Source organism: Aphelocoma coerulescens, chromosome 2, assembly GCF_041296385.1.
Source record: "Aphelocoma coerulescens isolate FSJ_1873_10779 chromosome 2, UR_Acoe_1.0, whole genome shotgun sequence".
Taxonomy (NCBI): Eukaryota; Metazoa; Chordata; class Aves; order Passeriformes; family Corvidae; genus Aphelocoma; species Aphelocoma coerulescens.
Window position 1 is genome coordinate 42,827,496 of NC_091015.1, and position 17,818 is coordinate 42,845,313.

The 17,818-nt window shown below is 39.7% G+C and overlaps 1 long non-coding RNA gene across 2 annotated transcripts in view; it reads right to left on the bottom strand.

Annotated features, from left to right (window-relative positions):
• Window positions 1-17,818, bottom strand: part of LOC138105707 (uncharacterized) — a 44,273-nt gene that overhangs the window by 23,763 nt on the left and 2,692 nt on the right. The gene's annotated exons all lie outside the window — the stretch shown is intronic.

Consider the following 17,818-nt stretch of genomic DNA (forward strand, 5'->3'; position numbering starts at 1 on the left):
AGGAAGCACTGTCTTTGACTTCATTGGGAATTGGAGAGGCCCTTAAGGAGTAGAAGAGTATATCTATATATATATGTAAAAGAAACAAAGCTTAGTTTAGATGTGAATCACAAAGCTGCCATTGAGTTTATGCTCAGTTTAACCTATTAAACAATGTGAGATGAGCAAAAATTACTCATTTCCATACTGCTGATTTTGCAGACTTCAGAAACCCTGAGCATGAAATAAATAACTTGCTCTTAACAACTTTCTGTGTGGATAATATATTTAAATGTAGGAAGATGTAAATGATGTATTTTTATTGCATTGCTGGTTACCTCTCTGTATCAATCCAACTAAATGCAGAAATTTAAATTTACAAGGAACTGCCTAAAAAGATTTGTCTGTTCTTCACAAATAAAGCTGGTTGACCATGCTGTTATGGAAGGCTCCGAAGATTAAGTCAACTCTACAAATATAATCAGTACTGTATTTCCTGCATGCCTGGCCTGATTGTCTAGCTCTGTTTGTACTATAAAAATGCAGTGATAAAACTGCACAGAAGAAAAGACTGGATGTCACTGTAAACAAGTCTGTGTAATATTCCTCTATGCCATTCTTTATTAGATGGGTTTCCTGTGTCAATATACTGTGGTTATTCCTAAAGTCAGGACTCTGAAAACACGAGATCACTCTAAAGGGCTTTTAGCGCTTGAGAAAGGTGTAGCTGCTGGGTGGTTTTTCTTCTTTTCTGGTTTGTTTGATTTTGGTTTTGTTTGGGGTTTTTTTTTGCTTGTTTATTGTTAGTTCTCTTTAAATTTTTTTAAATAAATAAAATGAACATTTCTTAGAACTAATGAAAATGAACATTTCTTAGAACTAATGCTTTGGGAGTTTAAAAGAGAAATTATGCATATTGTGAGACATATTAGGGGATGGCAGGAAAATCAGTGATTATGAAATTTGTTTGCTTTTCTGATGGCTAATTTGCTGATAGGATAAATTTTTATGCAATTGTCCTCAGTCTTGATAGGTAAAGCTATGGTCACTTAACGCATAGCTGCTTACCTCTGTGAAGTCTTTTAACCTTTTTCTATTGCACTTGGTCTATGATCCTTTTGAACTTGAAATCTTAGTACCACACATAAACCTGAACAAATAATAGAATATGCAAAAACCTCTTACCTTTTCAAATTCCTACCATGAGACTAAGTTAGTGCATTTTCTCCCTTTTACTGCCTTTCCCTTCCAGATTTCTTTTCTTGTATCTCTTTTTTCCTGCCATGACCACAAAGAATTGAGAAACAAAGCTGTGCTCACTTCCTGCAGACAAATAATCTCTACAAAGAGCTGAGTCCCTTGTACCCATAACCATCTTGCCCCAGGCTCTTTCCTTTGAAACATTCCCTGTAAATGTACCTTCCTCGAAGAGCAAAACTGGGTAATCAGATTCCAAGGAGGCACAAACTGTCCGGGGCATCAGGCGACTAAGAGTACTACTGGGGAGCATTAAAATGCATGAGATTATAACTCCATGTTCTTGTAAAGATCTCTCATGCTTAGAAATGAAGCCACAAGATTTGCACAAGTTTCCATGTAACTCCTTCTGAACTTTGACTTTCTGCTGGTCATATATTCCTTTCTCCTGAGCTCCTGCACCATGAGACCTCTCTCTGTTTTGAGGCTGGTTTTCTTCGGCTTTGCCTTACTAGAAAAATGAGTCATGTCCAAGAACAGGAGCTGGGCAAAGGGGATACCTACAACAGTGCTGTTTGCTCTGTGAGTGAAGACAAATTCAAACTTGATGGGTGCACAGTATCCATCCATTCATCCATCCATCCATCCATCCATGAGACATTGGACACTAACAATTTCATGTGGGCCAAAAACCTTTTGAGTAAACTGTGACTTCCAGAACTTTGAAAGCATTCAACTTCTTCCTGAGGTTGGAGCATAGCAATCTCCTGAGCTGGACCTGTCCATGGACATGACCTTCTGCAGTGCCCTGCAGTTGTGCAGCAGGTGAAAGCATACACAGCAACACATCCTGCATGACCTATTATTTCTGAAAAAGTCAATGTGCAGAGGGTTGAGCTAAAAATCACAATGGATAACCAGGAAAGGAAAAAAATACTTAACGAGTTTCTAGGAACTGGGATTCAAGTCTCACTGCAAATGAGGGAGGAAAAGGGAGAGAGGGAGGGAGGGAGGGAGGAGGCATTTGTCTAAGCCTACAAGAATAAATGTCCTCAAGAGCTTTCAGAATCTCCTCTCTCAATATGAATTAATTACCTTACTTACAACAAAAATATTGTATTATGACATATACCAATCTATAAATGTAATATATCATACATGGGCCGCTTTACAACCCAATCCAGTTATCTGGATCAGTGCTACAATTCATTTGGGTAAGGGCTGAATTACTTGGGAAACAGATGTCAATTTCTTTTTAGATAGTTTTTGGGTTATTGTTCTCTGCCTGTTTAAAAATACTAAGTTAAATTAGATTATAAGATATAGCACGCTTCATTGTGATTTTAATTGTAAATCCTGTTGAATACATGTTAACTTCCTGCCTTCTTCATAAGAGAAAGAAGGAAAATAAAAATTTTCAATACAGAATTTTTTTTCCTGTGTGTGATTTTAAAGCAGTGTGTATGAATGAAACCACCTCTCAAAATAAGCTTGCAAACTTATAATTACAGATAACAACAAATTTGCAAGAGTCTCTCTGAAGACATGCGCAGTAAGACTGCAAACTTTGTACAGTTCTTTTTAGTAGTGACTTATTTTTTTGGAATGGATGAAGATCAGATTTGCAGCAATGGAACTCGTAACAGGTATACCTCATTAAGCAAGTTTGTGCACAAAGAACACTGTGCTTTAGCTGTTGCTTTCTTAAAGTTAATTTTGTTTTCCATTTGCTTCTTATCTGATCAGCAAGAATATAATGAGACTGGCTGTATGAAAGCTTTCTGAAGGCAGGGTGCCAAGAGGAAGGAGTCAGGTTCATTTTGGTTGCGCCGAGCAATAGGACGAGAGGCAACGGGCAGAAACTGTAACACAGGAAGTTCCACCTGAACATATGTGAAAGCTTTACTGTGAGGGTTAACCTGCTCTGGAACAAGCTGCCCAGACATTGTGGAGTCTTCCTCACTGGAGATACTCAAAAGCCATCTGGACACATTCCAGAGTAGTGTGCTCTAGGGGGCCCTGCGGGAATGAAAAGCTTGGACATGGTGACCTCCAGAGGTTCCTTCCAACCTTACCCATTGTGTGAATCTATGTGAAAGGCATGTAGCAAAAGTTCTTCTACTCCAATGAAAAGACACAGGAAATTGGGCCAAGTGTTAAGGGCTTACTATACAAGTTTTTATCATTCTACATTGTTACTTTCAAAATCACCAGTTCTAAATTCTATCTTCTATTAACCATTCTTCTTTACTAAATTGGGGTTTTTTTGAGTGTCACAGCTCTAAGTTTTTACATTATGATCACACTATGAAATTGATTTTGTCTCTAAGTTATTGCAATCTTCAACAGATCCACCAAATAATTTTGATTCTTCTTTCTTAAAAAAATCTCAACAAATGTTTCCATAGATTTTTGTATGTTCCTTTTAAACAGTGATTCTGTTTAGCAAGACATAATGAAGTTTTGTTCACAATATGTGTCAAGACATTCAAAACATAGTCTCATGTATTTCCCACTGGAGTGACCCCATTAATATTCCACCTTAATGGTCATGTGCATATTGATGCTTCTCTGGCCAGGATTAACAAGCCTTTCTTTCCACATGCCATTTGAAGCATGCTCCTGCCATGACCTATTTGGTACTGGGATGGGAGGGCTAGCTGCAAACTGAAGCACAAGACCATTCACCAGAGTGAATGTGTGGTGGTCCGCTGTGGTCGTGGAGTGAGCCTGTGGTCTGTCTGCCAGCCAATTTCAGTCCTTGCTGACATCAAAAAGAGGAGTCCTGTGGCCTGTTGGGTGCCAGAGGCTTACTGGAGAAAATGTCTCACCTTGTCATGCCTGTCAGACAAAGAAGTTCTTCTTTTGTTTTCTTTTAGGCTAAGCCCCAATGCTACATAGTGATGCTATTCTCAAATATAAAAGCTTGAACACATACTCTGAGCCACAGGGAGGACTGTGGTTAAAAGCTCCCATACTGTCATTAGCACAGGTGCTGCTATCCCTATGTAAAGCTCACAACAGCTTGTAGATGCTGACTTTAGTCATCACTAAAACATTTGTCTTAAGCCACCTGAGGAATGAAATAAAGAGGGTGAAAAGACCTACCAGAAGAAAGATAGCACTCAGAGACAAATCCAGCATGTTCTGTAGTCTGAAGTAATGGTACTTTCAACTGGTGTTGATCTCTTACATAGAAGGGCTACATCTGAGATGGGAGGGACTAGACATCAGAGGGTTACCAGGTATACTAGTTCTTTACATTATTTTAATGTAACCCAATATGTACATTTGCACATTATATATATAAAAATCTGCTTTATTTATTAGATATTTGATAATCTCTCCATGCTAACTGTCATGAATTTTTTTCTTCTAGGTGAAGCAGATGAGATTTTGAAGAGGAAAGTTCCAGCAGCAGAAGATAGAGTTCTCTGAAGTAACAAACCCCCGTGGCTCCTGCTGCTGCAATTGCCATAGAAACAGAAATGCCACTTATACTCCTCTCCCTGCTTTGTAATGAAATATTGCCACTTGAGGGGATTTAGAAGGTTGCATGCAAAGGCTTTGATCCTGCAAGGTGCTGAACATCCCTGGTGAGGTGCTGGAACCCTGGTTCCCAAGGTATTTACATATATCACATCTATTGATTTTCAAGTCCAAAGGAAGCTTGAAGTAAAAAGTCTTCTGAGGATGTGAGCTTTTTAATTCTTGCTGAAAAGGCTGAGGGTTTAGGACTTAATTCATTTTCTCTTGCTACTGTCTGGGACTTCTGCTGTTTAAACAGTGATAGGTCTGGTCTCTTCATGAGTCTACTTGGTGTTTATCTGAGGTTAGAACAGGTCACAGAAGCCAGCCACTGATGTGGCACAGACAGATGGCAATGCAGCCCTGGACACCTTGGTTTAACTTACTATTTTCATATGCTTATTTTAATGTTATCCAATCAGGTGGCTAAATCATGATATGTTCCCTAATTACTGCTGAAGATACCAGAAACTATCCAGAGCAAGTGGCCAAATGACTGTCTACAACTTAAATAAAATTTGGGGATTTTTTAGATCCACAAAGGGATCTAATTTTTTACAGAGGAAGGAAACTAGGGTAATAATAATTAAAGTAACATTTACTCCTTAATAAATGCCTATTTTTATACTGGCGTTAGAGGTTAATAGCACTGTTATTTACTCCTCTGCCAGAAAGTACTGAGGGATATGAAATGTAGCAGCCAATAAAGCTGAGCCATCAGATAAATAACATCCATATTACTCTCTGACAAATTCTTTTGCTACACGGGGATATAAATAACACTAAGAAAGCAGTTCCTACATTACAAGTTTACTGATGTGTAAAATGTAATTTTAAAAAGAGCCCAAAGCACCAGGAATGTGACTTGCTGTAACATGATCTATAGGAAGAGATACGTGGCACATCTAACACCTGTAAGGAGCTGAAGCTGGGGAAGTGAGACATCTTTGTGAAAGTGGGATGCAGCCCTGAAGTGGAAAAAATAGAAAGAGCAACTCTCATTCAGAGAAGCGATGATAGCTTTATGCTTTTTGAAGCCTTGAGCAAGGCTTCAGAATAATAATGGTTATGTTTCTGTGTCCACAGTTCTCAGAGGGATGGATTGGCCACGGACTGCCTGGGTCTCATAGCAAAATTGCATTGCATTTATGTTCAGAAAACAGAGGGTGTGATGAGCTCCTGATGCAACACAGGAGGTTTACCTCTGAGCGTTTTCCTTTCCATAAGCACCCAGGATGGACCAGGCTGCATCTTTTCAGCAGCAAACAGCCACAAAGAGGGACCCAAGAGCGCCAAATTGCCTTACCGTAGGAAGATACTTTGTTGGTTTATGCCCTTGAAAGTGAAAACAAACACTTCTTTTTGTGTTGGATTTTGGAATGACTTAGTAAGAAGAGAGATACAGGTGGGTATGTAGGTAGCCAGATAGATAGATAGATAGATAGATAAACAGGCAGACAGGAATGTGTTTCCTAAACTAAACATACTGACATTAGAATAAAATACTGGCATTAGGAAAAATGCATGAGGAAAACGGCAGCATGCATGAAATGAATGTTGGGGACAAGAAAGAAATGGGGAAATGTTCAGTGTGGTCAATGCTCATGCAGACATGTTCCTTTGCACCATGTGGGATGGAAAAAGAAGGAATTGCTTCATCCAGAGGAACTGTACAATTTCTTTAATTGCTCTGTCTCCAGTTTCTCTGCAGTCCACTTTGGAAGCCTTTCTTTGCAATGCTTTGGATATGAAACTCTGTTGCCTGAACTCCTTAACATGCAGAACACTGAAATTCAGTGAAATCTTCATCTTCTTCTAATACAGACCATTAAAACTAAATTCATACCATTATGATGCAGAGGCCCTGCAGGCCATCCTGTGCGCTCCTTTGCCTTCAGTCCCTGTCTGGGGAGAGCCAGAACTGGGCAGGAGGCTGGAGTCCCCCTCAGACCCACCTCTTCCCTGCTGCAGAGAGCTGAGCTGTTTGTCAATCCTATAGCTCCAGAGGAGCTCTGGGGGGTGGCTGTGCACTCTGCATGGAAGCGCCATGGGATGATCCCGTGGATGACTGTTTCTGGCAGGTATTATTTTGGAGCTTACTGAGTAATTGCATACACACAGTCTGAGGTGGGTATTTACAGCAACTCTTGTCCTGCAATTTGCCATGTGCTATATTTTTTGCTGTTTTGTGCCACCAGAGACAGTTTTTATATTGTGCTGCCTATCAATAAGTACAAAATATAAAATCTGCTGTTTCCTGAAAATCTGGTTTGGGAAATGTCAGTCTTGTCTAATGTTTGCTGCAATAAATGGTCTTCTCTGCTATCACTCACCAAAGACCCCAGCAACAGCTGCTCAATGCCTGCCTTTCGTAGGGAAGAGAGAGAGGTGAAAAAAGGACAGAGAGAAAAAAGAGGGGTGGACTGTCAGCTCAGCTGTTGATCTTACAGCTGAGCCTGGGTATTGCTGAGGTGGATGACTGTTTGTGAATAGTCCTGGATTTTTCTTTATTTTATGAGAGATAATAAAATGTTAATTTAGGATTACTGTCCATTATATTAATATTTCAAAACTTCTTGGAAATGTTACGTTCGTATTTTAAGTTCTATGCTTCCGGAACAATTGTATATATATCCTCTTGATGAACTCCAAATGAACATCCTCAGAGCATTAACAAGCACACAAAGAAATAAAAATAGGAAAGCCATTTCTAAACTGCCAGAAATGTTTTGGTCCAGCTAAGAAAAATTGCAGCACAAAACAAAACAGGCAGAGTGTTTAATCTGTAGCAGCATAATGACAGGAATATGCAAGTGCACTGATATTTTGGACTAAATGTGTAAGTAATACATTTCAATCAAATCTTGACACCATGGGGTCATTTAGATGTGAGTGCAAATATGTCCCTTCGGACTTTTCCTTACTAAAGGCAAAAGCATTTCTGTAATTCAAACAATGTTATATTGTCTTCTTCCAATAAAATAAAGAACTTACTCAAATTAATACTAATTAAAGATATATGGGAAAGTATGTCTGCAGCAGAGTATTGAGACCTTTCTAATTTCTTTCAAAATGTGTTTCAAACTTGGTATCTGCCATAATTGAAAGGATAAATTTTGCCAACATTATGAACATATCCATTTGGAAAGTCAAAACAAGTATGATTTAGATCTGGTTTTTGTCATAGATAAATAGTTCTTTTTGTAGCGAGCCCTGGAGTACTTAGAGCAACCCAGCAAAGTCCAATGAAGTGTCAACTCAAGCCAGGAACATTATTATTTATTGTCAGTTAGGACCTTCATCACTTACAGACATCACTGGAAATATTACTGGTGATTGATACTGATGGCAATGATGATTACTCTTGCAATAAGCTTAATTAAAATAATGAAGTACTGTTGCACAGAACTTGGTTGTTGCCCAGGCAGGATAATGTATAAGCAGCACAAGGAAGTCATCAGCTCAGAGTGCTTCATATTTCAAGTGTGACATTGCTAGGGAAGCAAAAAGGCATTGTGTGCCATTTCTCCACTATTTCTGCTCCATCTCCTATGTGTATGCATATACAAATAATTGCTGGAATAGACACTGCAGAGATTGCCTTTCAGATATTAATCTTGACTCTCTCCCTTAATGAAGCGTAGATTGGTCATAGTGGGGGTATTGCTGCTTTTATAAGATGCTGCAAGTCTCTGAGAAATTCTTTTTTCCATTATTCTTCACAGAGCTCTTCTCTGACCATTTGGTTGTGGCAGTTTAATTGATCTTCACCTGCCACAGTGAGTAGCCCATGCAATCAAAGGTTATAAGGGACCTGGAGGGAGGAGAGCAATATCTGGCCTCTCTTGTTCTAGGTAGTAAATGCCAACAAAACCCCCCAAGCACTAAGGTGTAACATCATCTCATTATTCTGTTCTATTCTATTAGCTGTGTATTTAAGAGCCCAGAATATAGATGTAAACTCTGAACCATCCAGGCTAGCTGAGCTGATCTCAGGCCCAAGTCTCCCACAGTACAGGAAACAGCTATAAAGATCACAGGCAGCTCCAATTTCAGAGCAGGAAGATCTGCATTTATAAAGGATTTGCATTTATACATCCCCCCATATTAAAGGCTTTTGGAATAAGTTTAATTAAGCTGGTATACTGTATAAACATTTAGGGGCAAGTTGATTATAAGGGGTTTTATATATTATTTGTATTTCTCTTTGGTGTGGCCTAAAAATTCAAAGTTAAGCAGTGATCATTTAAAAATCATGTAAAGAGTAGCACATCTGTAATATTAGGTAAGACATGGATGCTCATTTAGGAGGATATTTCACAAGAGCTTAGGAAAAAGCCTTTTCCCGGCAGGTAAAATGCAACTGTGCAATCAAATTAGGAGCCAAGTCTAGAGTTACCACCACATTGTGCCATTGAGATGGTCTAATTCTGGATATTCTGTCTCTTGTCCTTCCCTATTTCCGGGTCAAAGATAGATGGTGTTTAATGTTATTTTGTCTGGAAGCTTGTACCTTGTCCCTTTGCCTGTCCATAGCTTACAAAACATGCCAAGTATCTGTTTTTCTTCCCTGCCACTTTCCACTTACTTTAATTCGCTGAGCACTTCGCTTCACACTCACACCAGTATTTTGAATATAACCTTTCTCTTGAATGAGAAAATACTGTAGAGCTAAGCAGTATCTTGTATAAATTACATACCCTGCAAGTGAAGAGACAGGTGATGTCCAGATGAAGCAGAAAGGGCACAGCTTAGGCACTTGTGTTACTCATACAGACCTGCAGACTCCTTCAGCACAGTTGAGGGTGCACCCTTACCATTCCAGTTGCTCCAGCCACCACTGTTCCAGTATCACCAGTGTTCTCTTGATTTATGCCAATAAATTATTTTGCCTGAATCAATTATCTTTTCTCATTAGTTAAGCCTGTGTCCTGTCTCTGTTAAGAGGAAGGAAACCACTAAAGAGATATGCAATCAGCTCAATAGTGGTGGTTGTAAAACTGGTTTCACATAAGATGATATCAGGGTTTGAATTTTCTTGTGCATACCAAGAAGGTATATTTGCCTTTTCAATGAGATGTTTTGCCTGTTAAACATCCCATAAAATGCCAGTTGCAGAGTGGGAAACCATCTGAATCCTCTCTTACAGTCGTTACAGGCAATCATAGAGATTGAGGTCTAATATTTCTTAAAGAAGGAAGAAATAGTTTGACTGACACAGATGTGTTTGCTAAGTATCCTATTTTCGATAGAGGCTGACATTTTCAGAAGGTGCATTTGACCCAATTTTGCAGCATAATAAAATGCTTGTGGCTTTATGTTTTCGTATACCACCAAGAAACTGAGAAAAGATTGCCCCATTAGGCCATTTGACAAACTTACAGGAAAATGCATTCAGCGATAGTTTCTAAAGAATTACATCATGAGTGGAGCAGCAGAGAGAGACCAGAAGAGAAAGAGGATGGTGTGGGTGTGCTCTGAGAGAAGAGAATTACTCAGAGGACAGAGAGAGTTTGAGATAAGCAGGAATAAGAAGTCTACTTGGTGACACTAAAGAAAATCAACTGAATCAACAAAAACTTGAAAGGTTTGAGCTGATACAGGGAATGAGTGGAGAAAAAACCCAAATCAATATAAAGCAATGCAGTGCTCAAGACTAGAAATCTGTGGGACACACAGAGCAACACAGAAATGGGTGCTCAATTTTAAGTGAATGTGCTTAAGTGCTCTATTGAAAAAGAAGAAAATAGGCAATATTTAAATGCATTTCCACAAAGGAAAGTGGTGCATGTTACAAAAACTAAGACTTCAAAGAGTTTCCACAGAGAAAGCAGTCCTTCCTTCAAAAAATTCAAACACAGAAAAACTGTAAATTTTCCTTTCAGACCCCAAATGTGTCTATGCAGACATGATATTCATAACCTGAATTCCTTTCTTTCAATGTTGATTCACCAGTTTTGCTTGTAACATAGTAAAGCAAGGAGTCTCAAAACGTGCCATCATTCCTCAGAGCGAGATCCTGGTGTAAGGTCAAATATGTGGACCAGTTAGGGAGTTAAGAAGAAAAATGAAAGCATTTCAACCTAGAAGGCACCTTTGCAGTGTTCTTGGTTAATTGTTTCTTGAAGTGTAAATTTTCAGTTCTGCTGAAGGGTTTTTTTGTGTGAAAAAGAAGACTCTTTAGCAGAAAACTTTGAGGACAATAACCACTTTTTCCTAGGTTTGTCATATTTTTGAAAGGACTAATTAAAATACCAAATTTTCTGTCCTAAGGTATTTTTTAACACCCAGATGCAGACCACTGACATTTCATGCACACAAGTCAATAAGAACAATTTCTTACTGTTAAAAATGAACAATCTGCTATGTCTCAAAACATAATTATAAATGAAAGAATGCGTGAGAACTATCTAATCATACCTGGTTCTGATCTCACTATAGCTGTTCTGCAATCACCTTTTAGCACCATCTGAAACAGGAAAAAGGGAAAAAAAAAAAGAAGAGAACAGGGACTAGTCCAGGGACTATTATAATGTCACAGTATAAATCTTGCCAGAATTCTTTTGTTTTTCTATCACAAAGATGACATAACAGATATTGGAGAGCTTGGAAATGGCTAGGAATGATAAGGAGTATGTAAATGCTTCTTATTTTGAGAGGATTTGCGTTAAGAAGATGAATTAAACAGCTTATAACAAGATACAGCATCATGTCTAGTGTAAAGATAGAACATGCACTTTTGGTTACCCTCTATCCTAATTGAAAAATGAAAGGCAGTCAATATAATTAAAGGGCAACTTGACTTTTTAGTTCAATTTTTTTTTAACAGTGCCTAGCCAGTGTGACACAGACCCTTCTTTTAACCAGGTACTTAATGTGGCTGAAAAAGGACAGACTGTTTAGTTAGAAGGGCTGGCATCATCCTAAATTAAATTTTACAAAGATTTTTTTTCCTAGCATGCAAATAAACCCTCATGCCCCAGGACAAAAGCCAGCCACAAGACGACAGAGGGCTAACGAGCAGCTTCCCTAACAGAGCAGTTATTCCAGAAGGCCCCAGCTCAGCAGTTCTTCGCTGCCTAGGAAGGCATGTTGAGTGGAAATGTTCAAAGGGGTAGAAAACAATTAGGTGTGCAACTCCCATCCAAAGCTGGGGGAGGAGGAGAGGCGAATGCCAGACTTCCACCAGGCTGTTGAAAATCTTCCCATGCCTGAACTTAAGCACGTGCTTAAATGCGTTGGACTTTCACGGCTGAGACAGGACCCTGGATTAGAGGACTCATGGAGTGGATCAAGCACGGGGAGCCCTATGCTGCTGTACAATAAAGCTGAAGTCTCCTTTCCTGTTGTTAATCTCTTTCCTGTCTGTTAGCCTCAAGGCACAGTGAAGAGTTAATTGATTTTCATCCAGGAAAAGAGGACTTCACTGAAAGTGCAGTCATGGAATTTTTTATTTTATTTTAAGCACCAGGCACACCTGCCAGGCCCCCAATTATTCCTCAGGAGGAGAAAGTCTACTGTTTTTCCTGTGAGGAAACCCTCTGATCCAAGCACTTGTTGGAGGTTTTTACCTCTTCTATGCACTGCGTTAATCTGCATTTCCTTTTAAAACCTGGCTGCTGGTGGAGGTTTTGGGGTAGCCTGTCCTTTTGTATAGGTGTTTAGTGGTTAAGGTATTTAACCAGGGAAAGATAAAGCCAGGGCTAGTTTCCTCCTCCGCTGCGGGTGCTAAAAGTCCAAGGAAATGTACCCTGAAGCTCTGCTGGCTGTCCATCAATGAGGGAAGTTGGGATTTTGGGCCCCTTGGGCTGGGCATCCTTCCTGGGGCCTAGCCCAGAAAAGGGGAGATTCCTCCACACAGTTCCTTTAAAAAAAACATTTTGTGGGGGACCTGACTCTGCTGCTGAGTGCTGGGGCTCTGGAATTCCTCAGCTGCCTTAGGGAGTGGAGTTGGTGCAAACATCACACTGGGCCAGAGCTACCCTCAGAGATGCACTGCATTTCTGAGGAGATTTGGAATTTGATGATTGGGAAGCACCATGAGGAACCAGGAGCTGAAAGGCTGTGTTCCCACCATTTTGTGCAGCAGCATTAGATGTAAGGTTGAGCTCCTGCACAGCCTGTTGGAGCTGCATTGGGATGTCGCCTCACAGCAAAATCTGGACTGTTTTGGGTAAAACCAAACTGCAAGATCTTCTTTGGGAGAGCACAGAGTGCTCCAGTAACTCACAGAAACCTACCTGTGCTCTTCAAGTTGCCCCCCAGCCCTGACACAGACAGTGTGGACATGGGTCTTCAGTAGCAAAAATTTCCCTCTACTAATCCTCTCCTTTTCTATCTCTTTACATGAAGATGAAGTCTTAAATGTTCCAAATCAGTATAATTCTTACTAAGGTAGCTTGGTCTTTTTAACACTTTTTTTAAAGTCACATTGAGCCACTACTGCAGTACTCTGACAGAACAGTTTTTATAGCATTACATGGGGAAATGACGCTTGTGTTGGTGAGGCTTGAAATAACAACAACAACAAAAAAGCAAGACAGCAAAAAGTGAAAAATAATTGTGCCGAATTCAAAGTTGCACAGGAGGCTATAATGGCTTTACATTTTTTTAAATACCAGAACAGGTTCTGTTGTGTGTCTTGTACCCACTAATGGATTTTAACTTTATTACTATTCAGTTTTATTGGAACTAATCAGAAGACTGTAGGAATGAAAGGACTCCCACATTACTGAAACAGTTAATTTTTTTAAAGCCAGGCTACTGAAGAGCAAGTTAAAAGGGAGGAGCAGATCAAATCCATGTGTGGGTCATTTAAGAGCTCAGTCTCATTTTTGAAATATAGATTATCAAGGATAACATGAATTCAGCATTTCTATGTAATGTTTCATTCATTGATCTCTTAGGCCAGCAGCACTTGGCTGTAAAGAGAGATGTAAAAATGAGTTTTAAAACTTTACCCTCTTTTAATATTTTATAACCTGTCAAAAAGAATCAGTTAGAGGCTTTGCCTTCTCTCAAGTTCTGATATCATGGCAGCAGATCTTCAGCAGAAATGTGTTATTTCATACAACTAAATGGTAGTTGCCATGAAAGCACATGGCGAGTCATGACTCTGAAGAAATTCCTGGATGAACAGTAGCAAAGGTGAAACGAATGGCTAACACCTGCCAAAACCTGCATGGAGAGTGCTGATGTCATCAGCAGTGCCATCACTTCACAGGCAAAGCCTCCGCTCAGGTCTTGACAGGTAAGGGCAGGAGGCTACGACCTTCAAATAGTCTATTTTAAGATGCATTTTCTGTGTGGCCTTTATAAGTCTCACTGAAGCCTGGGCAGGACCCAGCCTTTTACTCATCAGGTCCTTATTTATGTTTATTTATAAGCTTTTTTATGGACGTCATCTTGTTACTGTGTGAGTGCATTATGTATATTAATGGCCTTGTCCCGAAGCTTTGCTAGGAGTGATGAAAGAGCAATCCCTCGCTCTGACAACAGGGAACAGGGATGCAAGGAGGGGCGAGGTGACGGGCCAAGGTCACACACAGTGTCTCTTGTCCCCCAGCCTCAGCTTTAACTGCTGCTCTCATTTTTGGATAAGTTGTAGCTATTTACTTTGGTGGGACCTGAAGTTTTCACGACTCTCCCAGGGTGAAGTCTAAAATGTTACTGGCATATCAGTAATGGGATAGACAGACAGACAGGTACACATGTCCACAGACTTCAGGACTGAAGCTTCATGAGCTGTTTCACAGACCTCCCCAGAGCACTGCTTGGAACTTTCTGTGAGCAATATTGAGAAAATGTCATCCAATAGACAAAAAGCCAGAGCATGAATTTCTGGCTTTGCACCATAGGCTGAGCACTGTAGGCTCAGCATGGGAGTATTGGCAATGTATTTAATTTTTTTGCAGGAAACTGTAAAACAGACATCCCGATGCTAGAGGCTTCCTCACGAAGTTTTGAACAAAACACTTAGATCAAAAGAGGTTGTTCAGATATTTGTATCCTCCATGAAAAAATTGACTTTTCAAGCCGTGGTTACCCTAAGAATTCAATGATGAAACCATCCTCTGAAGCACTGGGAATACCCAGTCAGCAACACGAAGATGCTTAATACAGTTAAGTGTAATATTTTCCTGTATGTCAAGGCCACTGTTTTGGACAAAACTGCACGTGGAAATAGTTAACCCACATGACAGTAAAATACTAGCCATCTATATTATGCTGACATTTAATTATCAGTCAAGAAAGATCAGAAAACACAAAGCAAATCACTGGTAGGTTGAAAAGAAAAGCATATTACTCTCATCTCTTACAAGACTACTAAGCTGTAGAATCAGAACTGAGGGTCCATGCTAACTGGTAACTGATTCAAAGTTTCTGGACACACAGCAGCTGAAATTGAAAGTAAAGTGAATGAAGGTGATGTGTTTAGCCTCAGGAAGCATGGAATTAAACTGTCTGCTGGTAGGAGGTGAGAGGAGAAAAAACTGGAAATGGAGCAGTCCCTTGTTTTGTAACAGCAACCCACAGGAAGGTGGTAGGGGGAAGGAAAGGGGGATGAAACCACAGCAAGATTTCCCTTCAGTGTACCTAGCAGGAGATTAACAGAGAATATGCTTAATTATTGCTTCCTGCCCACCTGCCTTGTTCTTTCAAGAACCAGAGCTCACTCAAACAACATTCACTCCCTTGGCAAATGCACTTCTAATAGACTTGGTTACAAATTAACCAAGTCAGTTGCTTCTTTTACCTAGAAGGATTTGCAGTTAATTCTGTCCACCTTTTTTTTCAGACCGGCTGGTGAACTTTCAGTTTCCAAGGATAAGAATCTGAACGTCATGCTGGGATAAATCAGCATAACTTCTGTTCAAGGCAGTGATATTGCTTGTATTTACACCAGTCAGTCATCCATCAGTTCTGGATGATCAAATTCGCTGTCCTATTTACTGCCTTCGGTAATTCTGTGTTATCCTAGTCAGCGCTAGATTTATCTTGTTAATAATTCATGGATTGCCTTCAACTTATGACTCTCTGTGCTACACAAATGATATGGAGTAATTAAAATACCTTTAAAGCACCTTGAGTGGTGTTGGCAGGAACAACAGCAAGTATTTAAAAGAATATTTAATATCGTGCACTGCCGGCATGCATGCTGGGAAACAAGCTTACATCCCAGACCCTACCCTGGGCCAATCACAGGAGAATGGCTTAATTGGTTAATCATATAAATTACAGTCACTTAATCATTTTAATCACCATCAGCCAATTAGCTCGGAGTTATGGGCTCTGAGGTAACAGTTATGCAAATGTTTGCTCCACTGCAAGCTATTAACAGCCATATTTTCTATATCAAGCTGACAGTGACTGATGTGAAAAGCGAAGTTAAGAAAGTGAGCATTTGTTTAGTATAAACTTCTCCTTCTGATTAGAATGAAGCATATTATTGGAATGGACTGAAAATGCAGCAGTTGTCTTTTTTCATCATAGAAAAACCCTTCCATTGGTTATGCTGGAGTGGGCATGCTGAGGTGCTCTCTGAGGTGTTTTTGCAGAACACTACCATGATTGCCCCAGTGTTCCACCATCACTGTCGCTTTTAATGAACCACTTATACAGCAGGATCAGCAAAAATTTCACTGGAAGTCTGCAACAGTGAATGAGGGCTAGTTTCTTGTTTATCAATGGTGGATAATTTTCCAGAACGGAGGTGTTACTGCCTAACATGGTCTCCCCTGCTCTGTCTCTGCCAAAATCATCCCAGTTTTATACCCATGAAAGTAGTGGCATCCTGCTGGCTTAAGTGGAGGTAGTTGCTACTCACAGTGACGATCAGAATTTATCCCAGCTCTTTCCTAAGGGTGAAAAAGTGCAGATAAGATTTTTCAGTATTTTATCACTCATTTGCATTGTTTGGGTAAAATGGGGATGCATGATAAAAACCCAGACACAGGAAATGCAGAGCAGCAGAAGTATCTCTGACAGTGCACTGGGGCTGGAATATACAAGACTTGTGTGATCAGATGTCCATTGGCATAGGTTCTGTTAAGGAAATACATTATTCTGACCCATTGCCAACTTGGTCTCCCTTGACAGTCATGCAGAAGATTCCTATAGTAAAACTGATATGGGGGGACGAAGTTGGAGAGGAGTGAGATATTTGTTAGCATTACTATTTTATTTTTTATATTTATCAGACAGAAGTACACTTAGAAGTCTAGCAGATAAAGAGGGTGCAGCTGACACAATTCTCTGTAGCATTCAGAAGCTTGTCACTGAAAGAGTGACATGTACCTCAGAGAAACACTTAGGAGTTGCAGACTCTAACACACATAGAAAATGCTCTTGTTGTATTTGGTGTGAGAAGCCACAAGGTGTCCATTTTCAAAATGTCTCACTACCATCAAGAAACTGACCTACAAGATATGGAGGAAGGCTTCCATGAAACTCTACAATATTTTGATTTTTGTGTTTGATTTTTGTGTGTGTTGTTGTTTTAAGACATTTGGGGTTGCAAAGTTCCATATTTGAAGCACTTAGAGGTGTAGCTACATAGACACACATATCATTGCCACCAAGGTGATGTATTATGGCTTAAATTAAACGTGCCTGCTAAGGACATTAGTAAAAAATATGCTATGGTTATTTGAAGCCAGTTAGCCTGTTGTACTCTATAATATTCAATTAACAAATTATTACAACATCTATTAAAAATTTATTAGTCCTTTATCGGTTACTCACAAATAGGACCGTAATATAAAGCATGATCATTTTGGCTATTTAGATTAACAGTCAGTTTGGGGAGATGGTGCATGAGTTATGAGTACCGTATTTCAAGACAGAGGGGCTGATCTTGTCAGCTAGAACAAAAAACCAAAACCCACACTATGTTCAGAATCACAGAATATTCTGGGTTCGAAGGGACCCACATCAATCATCAAGTCCAGCTCTTAAGTGAATGGCCCATACAGGGATCAAACCTGCGTGAACCTGTGACCTTGGCATTATTAGCACCATGTTCTAATCAACAGAGCTAATTTCATGGTCAAATATTAATCAACAAAGAAACAGCTAGGAGCTGAAAAGACTGTTCTCCAAGTGTTTCCTCTTT